Source organism: Netta rufina (assembly GCF_964035555.1).
Source record: "Netta rufina genome assembly, chromosome: 13".
Taxonomy (NCBI): Eukaryota; Metazoa; Chordata; class Aves; order Anseriformes; family Anatidae; genus Netta; species Netta rufina.
This window is the reverse complement of record NC_140136.1, coordinates 1444399-1462832: the sequence shown is the minus strand read 5'-3', so window position 1 is coordinate 1462832 and position 18434 is coordinate 1444399. Positions and strand designations below refer to the sequence as shown.

The 18434-nt window shown below is 52.9% G+C and overlaps 1 protein-coding gene across 1 annotated transcript in view; it reads right to left on the bottom strand.

Annotated features, from left to right (window-relative positions):
* Positions 1 to 18434, bottom strand: part of ANKRD11 (ankyrin repeat domain containing 11) — a 112070-nt gene that overhangs the window by 72929 nt on the left and 20707 nt on the right. The gene's annotated exons all lie outside the window — the stretch shown is intronic.

The following is an 18434-nucleotide window of genomic DNA, read 5'->3' as shown; positions in this document are numbered from 1 at the left end:
TCTTAACATGCATCTGCTAAGGAAGAAACATTCTGCTTCTAATTACAAAAAAGGCTTTCAAAAAAGATGGGTTTTCAAGTTAAATATTTAATTTATTTGAAAAGAAATATTTCTAGAGGTGCCTCAAGTAAGAAATTGTTTAACATGTGTTTTACAGCCTTTCCAAGCTCTTTTTATGGTCCTGGAGCCTGTCCACATTTGTGGAAAAAATGTAATGTTTCAGCCTCAATTTGTCTACTATTTCAGTGGGATGTTTTGAAGCGCTTTAGGAAAGAACACAGCCATACTTTGGGTCATTTCTTTCAGTCAGTAATTGAAGGAAACCAAGCTTCTGCTGTTCAAAGGGGACCTTCAAATGGCCAGACGTTAACTTTCTCCAGGCGCTGCTCTCAGCCCCGCTGACTTCCACCAGGCTCGGTTCTTGGTGGCGGTGGCACCGGTGACACCGGGCCCGTGGTGGGGACGAGGGCAGCCACCGGGAGGTGACGGTGCCCAGGGACATGCCCCTGCTCCAGACTCCTACCTCAACTCCACGCTGCTTTTAGAATAAAGCAAGAGACAAACGCTTAAAAATACTTAAGGTAGCAGAAGAAAAACTGGGGGGCCAGCTGGGCTGCCTCTGCGCCACCAAGGGTCCCCAGCGTGCCACCAACCAGCCGAAGGACTTAACAACTGTGTGCCAAAACCCGGGGACTGTGCAGGGAGATTTGGGGATCAGGGGTGTGCCTGAAGGTGGGGGCTGTGCTGGAGCCCCCCACCTCGCTCCAGGGCTCCTCACGGGCACCATCCCAGCGGCTGGGGAGGGTTGGGCTCAGCACCAGCTGGAAGCAGAGCGGGGCTGGAGCTTCTTGTTGGAATGGGTTTGGCACCCACGGGTGGCTCTGGTTCTGCAGCACGGCGCTGCCCAACCGCACGCAGCTCTCTGCTGGTGATGCTCAAATCAAAGAGCAGCCCACAGCCAGCGAGGCAGGAGAAAAAAAGTGTATAATCTTCATTAAAAGATAAGCTCTTAATAGCCTGTGTCCGCTCCTCCGATTCCCGTTACAGCTTTGTGCTCCCTACAGAAAGCCCCAGATGGCCGGGATGTTCTCGTGTCACCGGCAAGAAAGCTAAAATTTGGGGCAAAGATTCCTAAAGTTTGGGGCAGGATTCACAGGGGGTTGTTTTGTGTGTGTGTTTATGAGACAGACTGATAAACACGATTCACAGGGAAAGGAACAGAGGGAATGAGAGACTGTCAGCAAGTGCCTGCACTGAACACAGCCTGAAGGATTGGCACAACACCGGGGGCAGCTGCACACAGCTGCCCTGGACAGGCACAGTGCATCATTCCCCCAAACCCACGTGCATTTTGAGCCTGGTTTCCCAAGGATCAGGGCTTGGGCATGGAGAATCCGCGGCCGCCTCGAGGCTCCCTGCAACGAGCAGCCCAAGGCCGAGCCCCGCGCCGTGAGGCGGCTCTGGTTTATTTTTAATAACTCCATATCGCTTCCTCGGGGAACTGTAAAAGCTGAAGTGCTCTCTACGCGAAACCCTGAAAGCAAGAAATCACAACACATAGCAAAGAGCTCGAGCAACTTGTCACTCTGCGCTATAAAAGAGCGGATGGGAGAAAGAGAAAGTGAGGAAAAAAAAAAAGAAGGAAAATAAAAAGCAACAGAGAAATGGGCCAGCAGAGTCCCTGGGCCAGAAGCCTCGCTGCTGGGTGCCCTCTGAGGGTCACAGGCGGGCTGAGATGAAGCATTGTGTAACGTGGCTGTGCTCAAAGGCAGGGAAACACTACTTAAAGGCAGGAACAGGACAGGGAGGGAAACGTGAGCTGAGGCAGGAGGCTGCCCTTGGAGAGGCAGGGCCGGGGGACAAGGGCACCCACCACCCTGCGAGTTCTTCTGCACTCATTGCTCATTTATGACTAGCCACTGAGAATAGGTGTAGAAAACATTCTGAGAAGTGCTGTGCCTGAAAACGGGGGCCTGAAAAGCTTCACCTGTGAGCTCCTACGAAGCACGATGAAGGCTGCCCCAGGTACATCAGCAGCTGGGCATTCGGTTACTGCCAGGAAGGAAACCCAATGTGTTTCTCTCCAGTTGGTGCATTTGAGAACGAGAAAAGAGCAAAACACCCTCATAACCACTGCCCACACGTTCATCAGCCACCTCTCCACCACAGCTGGGAGCATCAGAGATGCTCTCCCTGCCCCGATCCCTCCATGGGTCTCAGAACCATCCCCACGGGTGGTGGGACAGATCCCTCGGGGTGCTGAGCCACCCCACAGGCTGCCCTGCTCCCACGGGCACCTCCACACAGCCACCCGCCTGCCTGCCAGCGCTGCCTCCGACCAACAGGGCCATGAATGGGACTTTCAGCCTGACCTACATTTCTCCTGCCACTGCCACCGTGCTCATGGGAAACTGAAATGAAAAAAAAAAAGTTAAATGCCAAGTCACAGGCAAAACATCAGCAGGAAGGACACAAGGAAGAACAGAAGCCATCTTCTAACCCAGAAGAGCCTGGGATGCAGTTAGCACTGATACAGAGTTTCTTAAACAAAAATCCAGAATCTTCTGTGGGAAGGAAATGCCATATTAATTAGCTCAATAAAAAGATGAAAACCTAATTGTCTCCAGCTTGGGAGGGGAAGGGGGACAGCACTGGAACACGGCTTCAGCAGCACTCCTGGCGAGGAGCTGATAGAGAACTTGGCCTTGGCAGAAAGCAAGGCAGTTACCCAGCCACCGTATCAGCGCCTGCCTTGGTGTCTGCCTGCAAATAAACCCAAATTTGGGGAACCCCCACAGCCACCCCATGGCCAGGAGCCCCAAGGTGCCTCTATCTGCTGCCAGCAGCCTCTGGCACCGCTCTGCAGCCAGCCCCAGGCAGAGCCCGCACGCACCCCTGAAGGCTCCTGCGCTCCCCTGCTTTGTCACTTCCAGCAGCCCTAAAAAAATACTTGGAAAGAGAACCCAAAACATAAGGCAGGGCACACATCCTGTTTTCCTAAAGCTATACAGCCTCTAAGTGTTATAAAAAAGTGATCTGCCAGCCAGCGAGCCAACGCCAAGACAGGGGCAGTGCCCACGGTGGAGGGAAGGTGCTTTCAGCGGGCTCAGGCCACCCAGGATTAGGGTTTCGGAGCACGCTGCTCCTCTTAACCCAACAGAAGGGAACCAAGTTTAGTGACTTATTTAGGGTTTCATTTGCTAATTTGCCAAAAGGAGGAGAAGTCTTCCTCTGCTCTTCAGCATCTCCCTCGGAAAGCTCCTGCCAACGCGCGGCGCCGCTGCCAACAGCTCAACCCGACGCGACCCAAAGTCCTCCCCTCCTGCGCCACCGCGGGTTTTCTGCTGCAGGAAGACAGCTGAGGAGGGGTTTGGTGCACGCCTGACACCACATTTCTGTGAAAACGAACCCAGCAACAACACAAGATACACCAGGTGATAAGCGGGGCTTCAACCAGCCGAGGCTCAGCTAACCAAGTTGCCCCGTGATTCAAGCCTGAAAGAATTTGCACACGCGCTGCAAAAACCAAAGCAGATTAAACGCTTAAGAAGTAAGGTAGCCTATTTTCCTCCTTCCCCTCAACACAGCTAAAAATGCTACTTTAAAATGACTGTTCTCAGTTTTAGCACTGATGATAGCTAGGTCACAAGCCAGCCTTGGAAAGTTTTACTCAGCAGCAGCTTTAGAAACCATAAATTATCTTTAGACTAAGTTTACGTGCTCCCCTCCTCTCCAGAGCATGGCTGCCAACAGCATTTCTCAGGGTTTCTCTTTAAACAGCACCAAAACTTCCCCAAATTGAGGCCGAAGTCTTGCCTCAGCACACCAAACTTTGGGTTTACTTGTGTCGAGAGAAGCAGCAGCAGCAGCAGCATGTGGCTTGTCCCAGCGCAGGGCTGAGCCCACAGCCCCGCCACACACACGGTGCTGCCTGCAGGGAGCACGGGCATCTCCACCATCACCTGTGAACTGAGCTTCTGCTGCGATGGAAAAATCGAGCACGAATCAGGCACAGCAGGGCCATGCTCTGCGTGCAGACCGAGCCTGGAAAGCGTCAGGTGAACGCGACTGCTTCTGAAAACTTCTGCACCGTTCCTACAAGTCTAGAGCAACAAAACAAGAAGTCATCAAGTGTTTTGTTCCTGAAGGCTCTCTCCTCCCCTGTGGGTCTTCCATTGACTTGGCAGCAAACCTTAGTCCCTAAGGACTTCAGTTCTGGAGCTGGGACTAACACCAGCAGCCTTGCTCACCCCGCGCCACCTGGGTCCACACCGCGATGTGTTCACAGCCCAAAACACAGCCCTAAGGCAGGCCCACGGCCCTGCGCCCTGGTGTGCACAACGTGGACACATGCATGGGTCGTGAGGGTGAGCAACAGGACAAGTACCACAAAAAAACTGAAGTTTGGGGTTCTTCCTTTTACCCAAAGTTTTTGCGTATTTACACAGAAGGAAGCAGGAGGCGAATTCGGGACAGCCCTCACAGACACAAGGACAGCGATAATTCATGCAGTGACTCCAACACAAGGACGGCGATCTCACGCAGCCATTTCCAACACAAGGACTCCAACTTCCATCAGGACAAACCTACCAGGCCCAGCCACATCCCCAGCACGGGCAGTCGTGCCGTGCACGAGCTTATCTGGCTCCGACGGGCTCTCAAGCACAGCCACGGCTGGGGACAGCGGCAGCGAGGAGCCAGCTGCTCCCCCAGTAGCTGTCATGCTTGGGCTGAAGTGAGAACATCTGCAGCTTCCCTCTGAAAGCCGCTGCTCACGTCAGGAAATCCTGCATCTGAACCCAGCAGCTCCCCGTCCCCAGGGCCGCGAGGCAGCAGCGCGGAGCCACAGCACGCTGCAAGAAGCGACGGGCACGGGTGTGCTGCAGGAGCACCCCGAGGGACTCAGCTGCCCCACCGTAACCCCCAGGCGGGTGCCGAGGCCTCTGGGGTGCCCCAAGTGGGCACAGACCCCCAAAAGGTGCCGGGCTGTGCTCAGAAACTGATGCAAGGTACAGCAAAATAGACGGGGAGTAGCTGAGAAACCCCTGCCAGGAGCCCAGGGCGAGTGCCAAACGGTGACAAAAGAGATTGGCACTTGCAGAGGTATTACCACCACAAAACACCTGAAAAAAGGGAATTTTCCAAAAGTTCTCTGGAGTTATTCACAGTCATGCACGGGGGAGGATCTGACCACACTGAGCAGCGGGCAGACTTCTGCCCAGGTACGTTTAAGAGCAAAGGGCAACAGCCCCTTCCCGTGCCGTGCCACTGCTAGGCAAAAATTTAAAGGTAAAGCCAGAGACAATTCCATAGGTCATCGCCACACTCATTAAGATGCAAGAAAGTTAATTTCCAGAACGTTCCAGAAGTTCCTCTAACTGCTCTCCATGTGTCGATAGCGCCTTTGACACAGCAGAGGCCCCTCAATTTCTGAGCTCCAACAAATCCCCTTCAGGCAGGGATTTCAACAAACACTAAGTAGGATCTGTAAACTTCATTATCAAATGAGAATGCCTTTAAAAAAAAAAAAAACGAACAACTTAGAGCATTCTTTCTGCCCATTGTGAGAAAATTCGCAAGCCTTTGGCCGCATACCGCATTTCCATTTTCTTGCATGCTCTTTCGTATCTGGCTTTGACTCGGGATCTGTCCACACATTCCAGCAATAAATGACACTAACTGGAGCCATTCTTTAAAATATCTGTCAGATATAATTCTTCCACTGTTTCGATTCTCACTGACTTGCCCCACGGTGCTGGGATGAAGTCATAAATTACACGCCCCGCCACTCAAATCTCCCTGATCGTTTGGTAGAACCTCTCCACTAATAACCAGTGATCATCAGCCACCTCGTGGCTTAAGTGGTTTCCAATCATGAAAGATTTATCCACTGTGACTTCCAGTCAATCACAGACACCGAAATGGCTATCAGGCACTCATCTCGAGACCACAAGATGAGCAGACGGACTCCAGAGACTCGGGAAAGCAGCTCCGAGTGCTGACTCCAGACACCCAAAATCAGAGGGAAGCTGCCACAGCTGGGTCTAAGAACCACGTTTATCTCTGTGAGGAAGTCAAAAGCCCAGGGCCAGGGCAGAAATTCAGCTCTAAAGCAACTTGCCTGGGTCACAGCGCACACAGAGAGCCCAGGAGAGGAACAAAGCTGCCTTTGGGAGCAGGAACACACTCCTCCTGCCTGCAGCACCAGGAGAATGGGCTCCCAAGGCACAGTCCTGCAGGGAAGGCCCTGATACCCTGTGAAAAATGAAGTTTAGAAAAAGAAAGGAGAGGCAACAGGTGCTGAGCACCAGGGCACTGAGGTCCGAGGTGCAGATACATCTGCACAAGCTAAAAACCAGCTGTGCTCAGGCTGGGTTCTGTGCTCCCCGCACACAGCTGAGCATTTCGGGAGCAAGGCGTGGAAGCCTCCCTGTGGCATCGCACCCACGGCCTCCCGGTGGGCTGAAGTCACCAGGGAGCACCTGCTGCTGCTGATGGGCACGTGGAAAAGGCTCAATGAGCACAGCAAACCTGAGCACAGAAAGGCCACCACAAAAAAGACCTGATATCTTCACCGTGCTCCCTTGCTCGCATGCATCGAGCGGTCTCAAGCTCGCTAAAACCCACCAGCTGATGTTAGAACAAGCACAGGAGGTGAGTGGGGTGGCACAGATCACAGCCACCAGGTTCCCACTGCCCTCGGTGTGCCCAGGAGGGGACACCAGAGCCAGGTGAGTCGGGGCAGTGCCCGCAGGTCCGTGGACGGGCAGCACAACACAGATGATTGAGGGCCAAGCGCGCCTGCACGGTGGAACGGGGCTACGGGGATCAGCTGCTCCAGAACGAAAACTAGAAGAGTAAGCACAATTTATTTTGCCACATTCTTAAAATGAAATAAGAAAACATTTAAACACTACAGCTTATTTAGATAATACACACTGGAAGACATCTTTTACTGCTGGCAGCTTGAAAGAAAAGAACATAATTACAATTCCAAGCATGAAATGAGCTCTCTTCCACACATGCCTGAACCAAGTCTAACTGTTCCACCAGCTGTAGTGAATCAAAGCAGGCAGAATTAAACAGAAAGGACCTGGAAGCAGCAGCTCTTGCTGCCTTTAACCCAGTAATTGCATGGCACCTGGATCCGGGAGGGCCGGGGGATTTAGCAGTTTCAGATGTGCAGCCGATGCGGGGCACGGAGCATTTGATCTCCCTGGAATGCCGGACCCCGAACAATGCATCTGTGTGCTAGCCCACCACACGCCCGGGTGTGGGCCCGCGGGATATATAAAAGCTAACATTATACTGCAATCGAGAAGAAAAAAGCCACAGCATGAGCCTGACTGTTGTTTAACGAAGAGAAAAACAATAGCAGCCTTGGTCTCGAGGATCTGCCAGAATGACCACTGGCCACTTCCAGACACATTCCTTGTTCAGCGCTCCAGTGCTGCGTTGCCTCATCGGCTGCCTGAAGTCACGAAGGTGTAAAGGGGGCGACTAAACCCAAACCACGGGGACATCTGCAGCTCTGCCCTGCCCGAGAGGTTGTTAAATTGGTTCTAGCCCAGAGCTACTGGCCTTGAGTCTTTACAGAGAAAGCAGGTCCCGACTTTTCCCCGTTTTGACGGACATACACACACTGATCTCACGCTCCCCAGCGGTTTCACATCTGCTTTCTCCAAAAGGAGCAAGCCCCCATGGTGCAGGACTGAAAAATGATGAAAAAACAGCCCCTGTGAAGCTGCTTCTCCCGTGGAGCCATTGCAGGCCCCCAGCCCTGCTGTGAGCAGAGCGCGGCCGCAGGCACCGCACGTGCGGGGACACCGCCGTGCCCCGGTCACCCGTGCAGGGGAACAAAGCTGCTCTGCCTGGGGAACAAAACTAAACAGCACACAGTCAGCACTGCGAGGCTAGGAGCTCAGTCCTGCGTTTGCACAGATTCCCACAAGAACGTAATTCCTTTGAGATGACTGGCTGAGAGCGCCGCTGTCTGTGCTTCTGCTGGGGAATGCCCAACAGATGCGGACGTGACCATCGCTCCCCGGCTGCCTCACATCTAACCCGTGAGCGAGCTTCCAGGGCATGCAGAGGACACACAAAGCAGAGGGGACAGGGCCATCACAGCCCCAAAGGACACCCCTCAGCTCTGGGATGGAGCCAGGGCTGAGAACAGCCCCGGAGAGGGGGAGCCCAGCCTGAAGGGATGATGGATGCACGCTCAGCTCCAGCGCCGGCGAGGCAGCGACCTTCCCGGCACAAGAGCTGTAAGGCCGCTGTTAGCAAAGCCTTAACGTGCCCAGGAAAAAGATCAAAGACAGTTCTCCTGGCCCAAAGCAGCAGACATTTCCCTTTTCAGCCTGTGTCCGCACGCATCTATTTCCATAAACACGCCTGCTGCGGAAACAAAAGCAGAAGCACGAGCACAGCCCCGCAGAGCGCTGCCACCGAGCCCCCGGTGCTGCTGCGTTGGGGTTATTTCACCCCAAAAGCATTTCACAGGCTGCAAGCGGCTCACATCCCCTTACAGGACACCAACACCATCAGAGGTGTGCATCAGCAGCCAGCACCAGAGGTGCAGCAGCTCAGAGCTCACACGTACGGCGCTGATACGGTCTCCAAATTTCAGCCCTGCCCTCGCAGCAACGTGTGCGGAGCGGTGCCTTCGGCTCCGAGCCCTGCGAGGGCACGGGGTAATCTGGTCTGCACCCAGGCTTTCGGGCAAAAAAGCAGAGCAGCTGGTGTGAAGTTCACTTCCCTGTCCTTGCAGCTGAATTCAAATACAACGTTTACGTTTTGGTGGTTGCAATCGCTGCAGTTTTAGCTATTGCAGAGAACTCCGCATGAGAAGTTTAAACACAGGATTTTCTACAATAAACTAAAAATACGGAAAACCGACAAGAATAAGAGTTAGGGACATTCTATATTAAACTTTGGGGTGTGTATGTATAGATCTATCAACATGTCTATTGACTTCTTCTGCTTTAAATCATCTCCGTGCACATGGATCTTTCCTTCCCCGTTTTTCAACCCCGGGAGAATTACCGTTTATTTCCAGACAGGAACTCCTGCCAACATTCTGGAGGGCTGAAGTCCAAACCACACATAGTTCAACAACAGCAGAGTTTAACAAAAAGTAAAACTATAGCTTTTTTTTTTTTTTTTTTTTTAATTATACCTTGTGAAAGTATGGCTGAGTAGGAGGAAAAAAAAGTCAAAAGTCATCAATTAATTCCTGAGTAATAAAGCAGGTTTATAGCACAGCCGAATATATATTCTGCCCAGTTTATCTGATTTATCACCATCCTTTAATGTCTAAATTCAAGGTGGCTCTGCAGAAAAGCATACGCTGCTCTGCAATTCTAATTAATTTCTGGACTCTCAGCTGCTTCAGTAGATGTTTACAGGCAAGGGCTTCATAACTAGGCCAACGCAGGGAGGTGAAGCCTTCAATTCCCATTCACCTGGCAGAAAGCACCCAAATCGAGTCCCTTTCCCAGGGATCCCCAAAATTTTCAACAGGAAAAAATCCAACTTTGAGCCCTCTTCCAACACCTTTTAATTACAGCTTACATGGGACCGTGGCCTGAGCACCAACCGGGCTTCCTCCCAAGCTCCAGAGCGCAGCCCTTTATGGTCAGCACCAGAAACGCAGATTTTTAAAATAAAAACTTCTGTATCAAGGGGCAAAGCCACAACAAACCATGGCAGAAAAGGAACTGCAACGTGCAAACGGTGACTGCAGTCACTCGAGGGTGTCTGACAGACCTCTCCAGTTTTCACCTTCGAATGCTGAAGCCATGAGCACTTATGGTTTTAACAAAAATCTATGACTTCTCTGCCCAGTACACTCTGTCCTCCTCGTTTTTATCCGAGAGTTGATCCAAAGACATTTAACGAGGGCTACACAAAAATAGCCCGGTGTTTTCCTCATTCCTCTGAGCTACTGTAAATTAAACATGGATGCGGGAACTAGTTCTGCGGAGAAGGGAGAGCTCTGCATGGGGAACACTACAACTGTGGGGGGTTTGTTGTTGTTTTAAGGGAATATTCACTGAGCAGGGCATTCCCTGCACTGACACCAGCCTCAAGCCAGCGCCGTGACCCTCTGCAAGGAGCCAGAACTTCTGCGGCCACGCTGGGAGCGGGCAGGTTGTGTGAGAGCAGCAAGAGCTCCCTCTCCTCGTAGTTTGAGCCTGGATATTTCTTTGCTGAGCACCAGCAAACACCGAGCAGGTCGGCAGCAGCACCTGGGAGGTACCCAAGCACGTGGAAGCCACCAGCAGCAGGCGACCAGCTGAGCGCCCCGCCGGCTATTTCGGCGCGCGCACGCCCAGCGAGCCGAGCTTGCTGTTCACATGATTTGCTTACTAAATTTTGCCCCAGTGCCCGGGGGCATTTGGGCACGCAAGGTTGGGAAACGCCGGCGCTGCAGCCAAGGCACGCACGTTGCACAGCTCCTCGCAAACACGTCACTGGAATTCCAGGCTGCTATTATGCACAACCCATTGCTCTAGTTATCTGTCCCGAAGATCTAATTAATCCTCTTGCTCATCACAGCCTAAGCTCACGCAGGAGTGTCTCAGAGCTTGGTGCGGTTTCGCAAGTATGAAAAATAGATTAAACAGCTCCGAGGACTGCTGTGGGAGGGGAGGTGTCAGCCCGCATTCCTCTCACCCCGGCAGACACCGAGTGCCACGCGGGACTCGGATGCAAACCTCTCTTGGTCCCCGTCCCACATTCCTTCCAGACCACGGGAATAAGCCCCAGTAACAGATATTTCGCCGCGGCTCTCAGCGCAGATGCCCTTGAAGCAGCCGTTTAAAGCCGTGTGTGCGCGCCGAGCTGCCCGTGAGTGCCTGGTGCCGTGTTTTTGAAGCCTCCCTACCTTCAGCAGATCACTGGGTCAAGGGCAGGAGGACGGGTACTGAACCTTTAACCAGACCAAAGGGCACGCCGCTGTTTTCTTTTCCCAGCATAAGCAAAATAAGCAGCATTCACGTCCGAGTCCTCCTCACATCACAGCACGGGGAACCCAAGAAGCTGGAGGAGAAAGGGAATCGCAGAGCACAGAACTGCGCTGCCCGCAGAGCTGCCGCTGCCTCCCCGCTACCAGCTCCCTTAGACACAGATCTCCCTGTAAGCAGTCTAAAAGCACCATCAAAAACTGGAGGAAAAAAAGAAAAACCTCAGCACTGGCCAGCTGCTGGGGCCAGGTGCAGTTGTAGCTGCTGCCAGGAAGACGACGCAGGATTTCTTCATCATATCTTTGTTTTCATGATTTTATTTTGTCTGATTATTTACTACCTGTTGTCATTTGGTTCTCTGGTTCCTCATAACTCTCGTACAGCATTAAATCTGTGTCATGCTGCTAATTAATATCATCTACAACACATCACCGACCGGCTTACTGTCAGCCTCTGAGGCTGGTTGCTCAAGCTAGCTCGGGAGCAGCAGAGTCGGTTCCTTCACAGTTGCCCAACAGCAAGGGAAGCCTTCATGAGAAATCTCACAGCTCCGAGCTCCAAAGCAAAGCTCTCCACCGAACGTTTTTCCACTAACTTAAAATAAATTTCTGTGAGTATTTATTTCCTACATTATCTCCAAGCAAAATGTGCATTTCTATCGCAGCACTTAACTCCAATTAAGAAAAAGTTGAGAGGCTTCCTGCACAAAACAAATACAGGATATTGGCAAGACTACAAGAATGAGGTAGAAACTACTGAAGACAACAAAATAATTTTCTTCTGACTAGGTGACACAGAAAGGAAGTCCAGCTCTTACAGGACTCCAGCAGCAAGGCTGGGACCTACAGAGAGTAACCAGAGCCCTTCCACACCGACCTTCCACATGAGCACTGCTCACGTGCTAATGCCAGAACACCGTGGGTACACGTCCCCGTGCGGCATCATACGGTGAGAGCCCACGCACAGGCATCGTGCTGAAGCTCCAGAGGCAGCTCCTGCTCCTGGAGAGCAGTCGGGATGGCTGCTGAGCAGAGGGTGCAGGGCTGGGGAACTGCACGGCTGCTGGCCAGAGCCCTCAGACAGAGGCGCTGCTGTTTGGGCAGGCAGAAGGAGCGCGCTGAATGCCAGCGATGCGGGAGGGCAGAGGGGAAAAGCCCTGAGGAGCACCTGTCCTCAGGCTGAGAAGTCCTCCGGGATTAAACACGGTGTCACCCGCCGGCCGTGGGACAGCGCTGAAGACAACCCCAGAGAGTAGGACCTCGTGTCCCAAATACCATCGTGTGACTGTTTGATGTCAGCCTGCTCTGACTGACCCTGGAAGCGAAGCCCCAGCCGTGGACACGGGGTGCAGCACATGGCCAGCTGCCCGAGACCCCTTCCCCTGTCCCCATTCTCTGGGATGGCAGCAGCCCCGGCACACTGCTGTCCCCATGACCCTCATTGCCACCAGAGCTACAAATCCAGCCCACGTGAGTTATTAATTCACTTTGACAAAAAAAAAATAAGGGAACACGAAAAGCCACCACCAGTTTTCCTTGCAAACAACGTTCATTTGCAGTGGCAATTTCCTAAAATAAGTCGTAGGCACGCCGACCGTCTCCTCGCTCTCGGGAGCGGTTACCCCAGCGAGGTGAAGTTGCACAAGAACATTCCTGTTTGATACGGGAGACCCACGCAGCGACTTAATCCGAAATAGCTATTGTGCTCTGAAGTAACCTCAAATATCGGGAACCATCTGAATTTAAATTCCAAATACATTTAGATGAGAGATTAAAGAATGCAGGTTTGCCTTTCCAGCACTGGAGACGCCGTTTTTCTGTGCTCCCTCGTCGCAAGGGACAAACGAGGGAGAGGATTTACACCCCAGCTCCTCCGAAACACAAAGAACATGAGTGATTCTTGCAGCGACTTGGCGGCAGGAACAGATGGCTACAGGCAGTGGTATTGACAACTCCGCAGGCTCCCACCCCCAAAGGTGAGCTGCTGAAGTCTGCTGCAAACTCCAGACTTGAAGCTGCTCCAGCCGAGACGTCCGCCCTGGGGTGAGCAGAGAGCTCCAGACGGTGCCACGAGGCTTCCAAACCCACCCAGCTTCACTTGTGCACCCTCGTGCTGCTGCTGCTTCCCGTGGCTGCTGCCCCAGGAGGTCCCCGGGTCAGGTGCCTGCCCACCCAGACAATGCCACCTCCAAGGACAGGAGGGACCCCAGCGAGACGCCCCCAGCCCCTGCTCCCAGTCACCTCCGCACCTGGAAGGCAGCAGCCCGGCCAGGCTGAGCCCAAGCTCAAAGCAGCAATCGCAGCCTTTGCTTGCCAGATGATCTCAGCGAAGCTTTCTTGGAGAGGTCCACGCTGCTCAAACACAGGGATAACACGCGGAGCTGGAAAAGCCGTCGGAATACCTGAGATCTCCAGCATCTAATTAAGCTAGCAATGAATTAGGCTGAGCCTGCAGGTTTCAGCCCCTGTTGTCCCATTCTTCTACAATTGGAGCTTCGTCAAGAATTTAACTATGGAACAGAAATAACGACGTTGCTTACAACAGCAGCAACCCCCCCCTTTTACGAGCAGGCAGGGCAGAGGGGCTGCACCTGCCTGTTACCCCCCGCACCCAGCCGAAGCCCCTTGCCCACGAGGCTCCCACCAGTCCCCAGCACGGCACGAGGACCCCCAGCACATCAGGGGCACGGCCGCTCTGCTCAACGTGCCCGAGTCCCTCGGCACACACACACCAACACGTAGCCCAGAACGCCAAGAATTTACAGAACGGAGGGCTTTGAATGGCAAAACCACCCGGGAAACAACTGAACTATTATTTCGAAGAGCAAAGGATGAGGGAAGGCAAACACCCCGAGCCATTATTCATTCAAGAAATACAAGAGGGAGCCCGGCCTTATCAGCCGGCCCTTGGTCTGCGGGCTCCTTAGGGGAGGAACAGATTGCGCACCTCTCGCTGCCAAACGCATCATCTGCACTTCATCACGGCGTGATGGATATCTGCTGCAAACAAGCGACTCCAGCCTGGTGTAATGCTGCTGTTCCACTCCAGAGCCCCGCAGCTCACGCCCAGAGTGTCACCTCGCAGGGCACCGACCACAACGGTGCTCCTGAAAGTGCACCAGGGCTACACCAGGCAAGCAGCAGAGGCGGCAGCGAACGCAGCAGCCGCTCCAAGCACCACACCTCGCTGCTTCAGCGAGTGCTCAGCACGGGAGGCTCCTCGGAGAGCTCCTGCTTTTGGAAGGGTTGTGCCAAGGATCATCACTTGTAGCACGACGATGGAAGTGGGGACCGGCAGCTTTGTGTGCTGAGAACCTCCCCAAAATCCTGCCGCCATGCGTCACCGGGCCCATGCACCCTGCAGGAGCTTTCCTGCGTGGAAGAAGTGGTCTCATTTCTGGAGGTAACAACTCGTGCACCCTCCCTGTTAAAAGCTTGCTGTAATGAACGTGCTCCTGAACACAGCTGTGATCCCTAAGGGTAGAGCACATCAGCTGATAAAGCTACTAAATCCTAACTTAAAAGTGTATTTCTTTTTTTTTAAAATGAGGATTATCACAGTCAGAGCACAGCCCCTTCACGAAAATAAAATTATTCAAAACCAAGTAGAGTCAAAAAAACTATTTTAATTCTCTAAGTATTTACGGCAAAGGCTTTGCCCAGCTCAAAACAGAACACGAGGAAGAAAGAAGCGTTGTATTTGGTTGTGGGTTGCTCTTGCTAGAGCCTCCTTCTGTGTCACAGCACACACAGACCTGAACTGCGCCCGAAGAACAAGTCGAGCACCGCGTTTCTCACAGAGGCTCCTGCTCGGTTCAAACCTGATCATTAAAGATGCTCTGCTACGCACGCGTGCCAGGCGAGCTTATTAGCAGTGGAAAGGTTACTGAGAGGGAATTAATGCAAGCGCTCCGCTCACCAACATCTGACACGCGAGAGAGGAGCCTCCCTACCTACACTGCTCCGAAAAGGTGCGCTCAAATTGAGGGCACGTAGGTGGCAGCTGCCAAAAATGGCATGTGAGTAACGTTCGCAATTTAACAAATCCTGATAAAACACAGGGAACTGTAACAGCAGCAATTCAAACACTCAAATCAAATGCTTGTGCTGAGATCACATCTGAAAACGCAGCTTTTTCATTGGGGCAGGGAAGGATTTCAAAGCTCCTTCCTGCGGGTCTCAGCAGCGTTGTGTGCCCAGACGCCCACCTCCCTGTGACCCACGAAGAAACCTCGGCTCACAGAAAGCCACCTCAGCTTATGACAAAGACAGGACTCCAAGCACTGAGCTTGAATTCGACTCCTGTGCATATCTCCTCGCAGTGCTGGCCATTATTGGGTGCAGGAAGGGCTGGGGGCTACAGAACCCACCCACCCCAGGCAGGGAGGTCAGCGTAGGGGAGCTCCCGGGTCCCCCAGAACTGGGAACTGTTCATCATCAAGTTGAGTTTTTTTATTTATGTTTTGAAGCAGTTAAATAAAGTCACATTCCATCTAAACAACGCTGCCATTATTGTAGCATCTGACTTTCAGAGGACAATTCAATTCTGGAAGCATGTACTGTAATTGCTTTTCCACTACCGGCCTCGGCTCTACAATTGTATCCTTCTCGGGAGGTCAGAACAAGGCAAGGCTCCAGCTCTGAAAAGCAATTCTGTTTAGCAGCACTACCTTATTCATCCTTTTAATCGCACACCTACGTATTCATTACGAACTCTGTGAAATGCCAGCGCCAGAACCGCCACCAGAAGCCCCTGCGATGTCTCTGCAGCAGCCTTGACCCTGTGCTGCCCCAGTGAAGGGAGAGTGTGAACGGCTCCAGCTGCCAGCTCCTGCGTGGGGACCGAGCCCCCGAGGTCTCCTGGTGTAATGCAGCGGGTCCTTGCTGTAAACAGGCAGCCAGAAGCTGACGTGGGGAACCTCGCTTGCTCCAAGCAGAGGAGTTCAGCAGGAAGCGCTCTGCCTCCTTGTTGGGGCTCTGATATTTTGGCTCTGTGACGCCGGCACCTCAGGCACCCAACCCAGCTCCCTTCCTCCATCTCGACGGGCTCTATCACCACAGGACGCTGAGGAAACCGAGCGTCGTTTAGAGAACTGAAGGTACCGGGTTTGCAGCAACCCCTGCGTTTTGCAATACGGAGCCGTCCACCACGATGGAGAAATCTCAGACTTTCATCACACTTCCTGCAGTGGAAGAGGCCCCCTGCCCCTCCCCGGAGGCAGCACGCTGGGCTTGCTCTCCAACTGCCCCACACAATCCCTGCAAACCTCTCTGGATGTCTGAGCAGAGTACCTCGGTGATCAGGTTAAGAGCACAACATCACAACAGCCACGGGAGCAGAGGGGAGCCCACACAACGCCCTCAGCAGCACGCGCTAGGGCACACGGTGCTTTAAGCAAAACAACCTCGTAACATTTGCTTTTGTGCCCCCTGCATTTCTATCCACAGGTGTCCCCCCAGCAGCCTTGCGGACAGAAAGAAGCCAAGCACATGGCACGAGCTCTCCTCGGGAGGCAGCAGCAGGTTATGGACTCAGAGCTCAGCACACCAGCCCCACCATCTCCCTCGTCCCAGAAGCTCAGGTCAAGAGTAGTGCGGTGAGACCCCGACCAACACATGTTTTAGGCAATGCAATCGTCTGCCTTGGCAGAGCAGCAGATAGAAGCTTGTTTTATTGTAAAAGGTCACTCAACCGTGATCTCCCAGGGCTCAGGAACCCGCACAGCAGCATCGTTCTTTGTTCCAGAAGTGGGAGAAACACCCGAGCTCGAACAACGCTCCCATTCTGCGCCGCGCGACAGCACGTCGCGACACATCGCCGGCCTTCCTCCACCGGGCTTCTCCAGCCACGGCTTCAGCAGGACCCACAAGCAACAGAGCACGGCTTTATGCCAGCAAAGCACAAACCACGCAGCGAGCAGGGGCTGAAGGTGGAGAAAAAGCTCGTGTGGCACACTTGTCTCGAGGGCAGCCACTGCATGGACGCAGCGCAGGACTCCAGTTCCCAGTAAGAACCCAAAAGCTGCTGGTGGCCAAGCAGCAGGTCGGTGATGCCAACAGAAGGCCTGAGAGGCACAGCCCAGCCCTCTCATCCATCAGGGCAAGTCATTTAGTCCATATTTGGTAAATTTAAATGAAAGTTACAGTAATTAACACTATCCTGTTGGAAAAGGATGGTTTGTGCTCCATAACCAAAACACCACTTGGGCTGAAACTCGGACCAAAAACTCTTTGCACCAAACTCTGAAATACAACGGGTAATAAGCCACCAGCGCTGGGATTCAGCTGTGTTTTCCAGGGAACTGCAGAGCACTCGTTAAATTGAGAGTGAGCACACGCTGCAGCACAGGGTCCCACACCCGATGCCCTTTAATTACTGTGCGGCAGCAGGGGACGGTCACAGTGCCTCGGCTGTTTGGTTTTGCCATGAAACACTTCTACCACTGCTAATATTCACCAAGGGATGCTAAAATAATGTCTTGTCTCCATTGGAATACCTCAGAATTATTACAGATAAACTAAATACAGTGTTTTTTCCTCAAAACCCAGGACAAAAGAAGCCTACAGCTTGTGAAGCCACCTGATGGAGCAGACCTGTACGCCTCCACAGCCTGTAGCATCGTACAGACTGCACCACCGGTAGCCCCATCACAGCACGCGCTGGGGGTTCACACAAGCACCCAAAGCACCAGGGCAGAAGCTGAGAGCCTTCTCCACCCACCACGCTTAGGACACGCACAGGACACCCTTCCAGGGAGCCCCACACCACAAGCAAGGGTGCAGGAGAGCAGGACCTGGCCCCACGCTACCAATGCAAGGACCAGAAGCAGCGCTTCCACCAGCTCGGAGGACAGCACCAAGCCCTCATCCTCTCACAGCACTCAGGCCAAACCCACAAGTTTTCCCCGAATTCCAGTCAGGGATAACCTACTCCTCCTATGTCTGCTAATGCCACCAGAAAGTGAGATCCTAACCTTGACCAAAAGGCACATCTGGAGGCTCCCCTGCCCCAAATGAAACAGACACCACCTGATTCGAGTATACTAATCGTGAGGAGACTAACATTGTTAAACTGGCATCTCTAACAGCTTTCTTTGAAACACATTTTGACCACAAAGAGAAAAAGTGGATGTGATAGACCACAAGCAGGAGGACATCCACACCGAGCAGCCCCAGCAGTGCCGAGCCCCACGGGCTGCCGCACAGCCAGCGCTGGGCTCGCCCCTGCAGGAAAGGAGCTCCTGCCTTCACTGCATCCAAAGGGAGATGTGCTACGCTCCAAATGACACAAACGAAAGGGTATCTGAGGGTATCTTACAACTAAGAGCATTTCATAAAATAATCCTGGTTAGCAGTACATGTAAGTTACTCCATGGAAGCTGCAGTATTTTGCTTCAAATCACAGAAAACACAAATTACAGACAATTAAAAAAAAACATCAGCACGGACAGAAGCACTTATTAAGTAA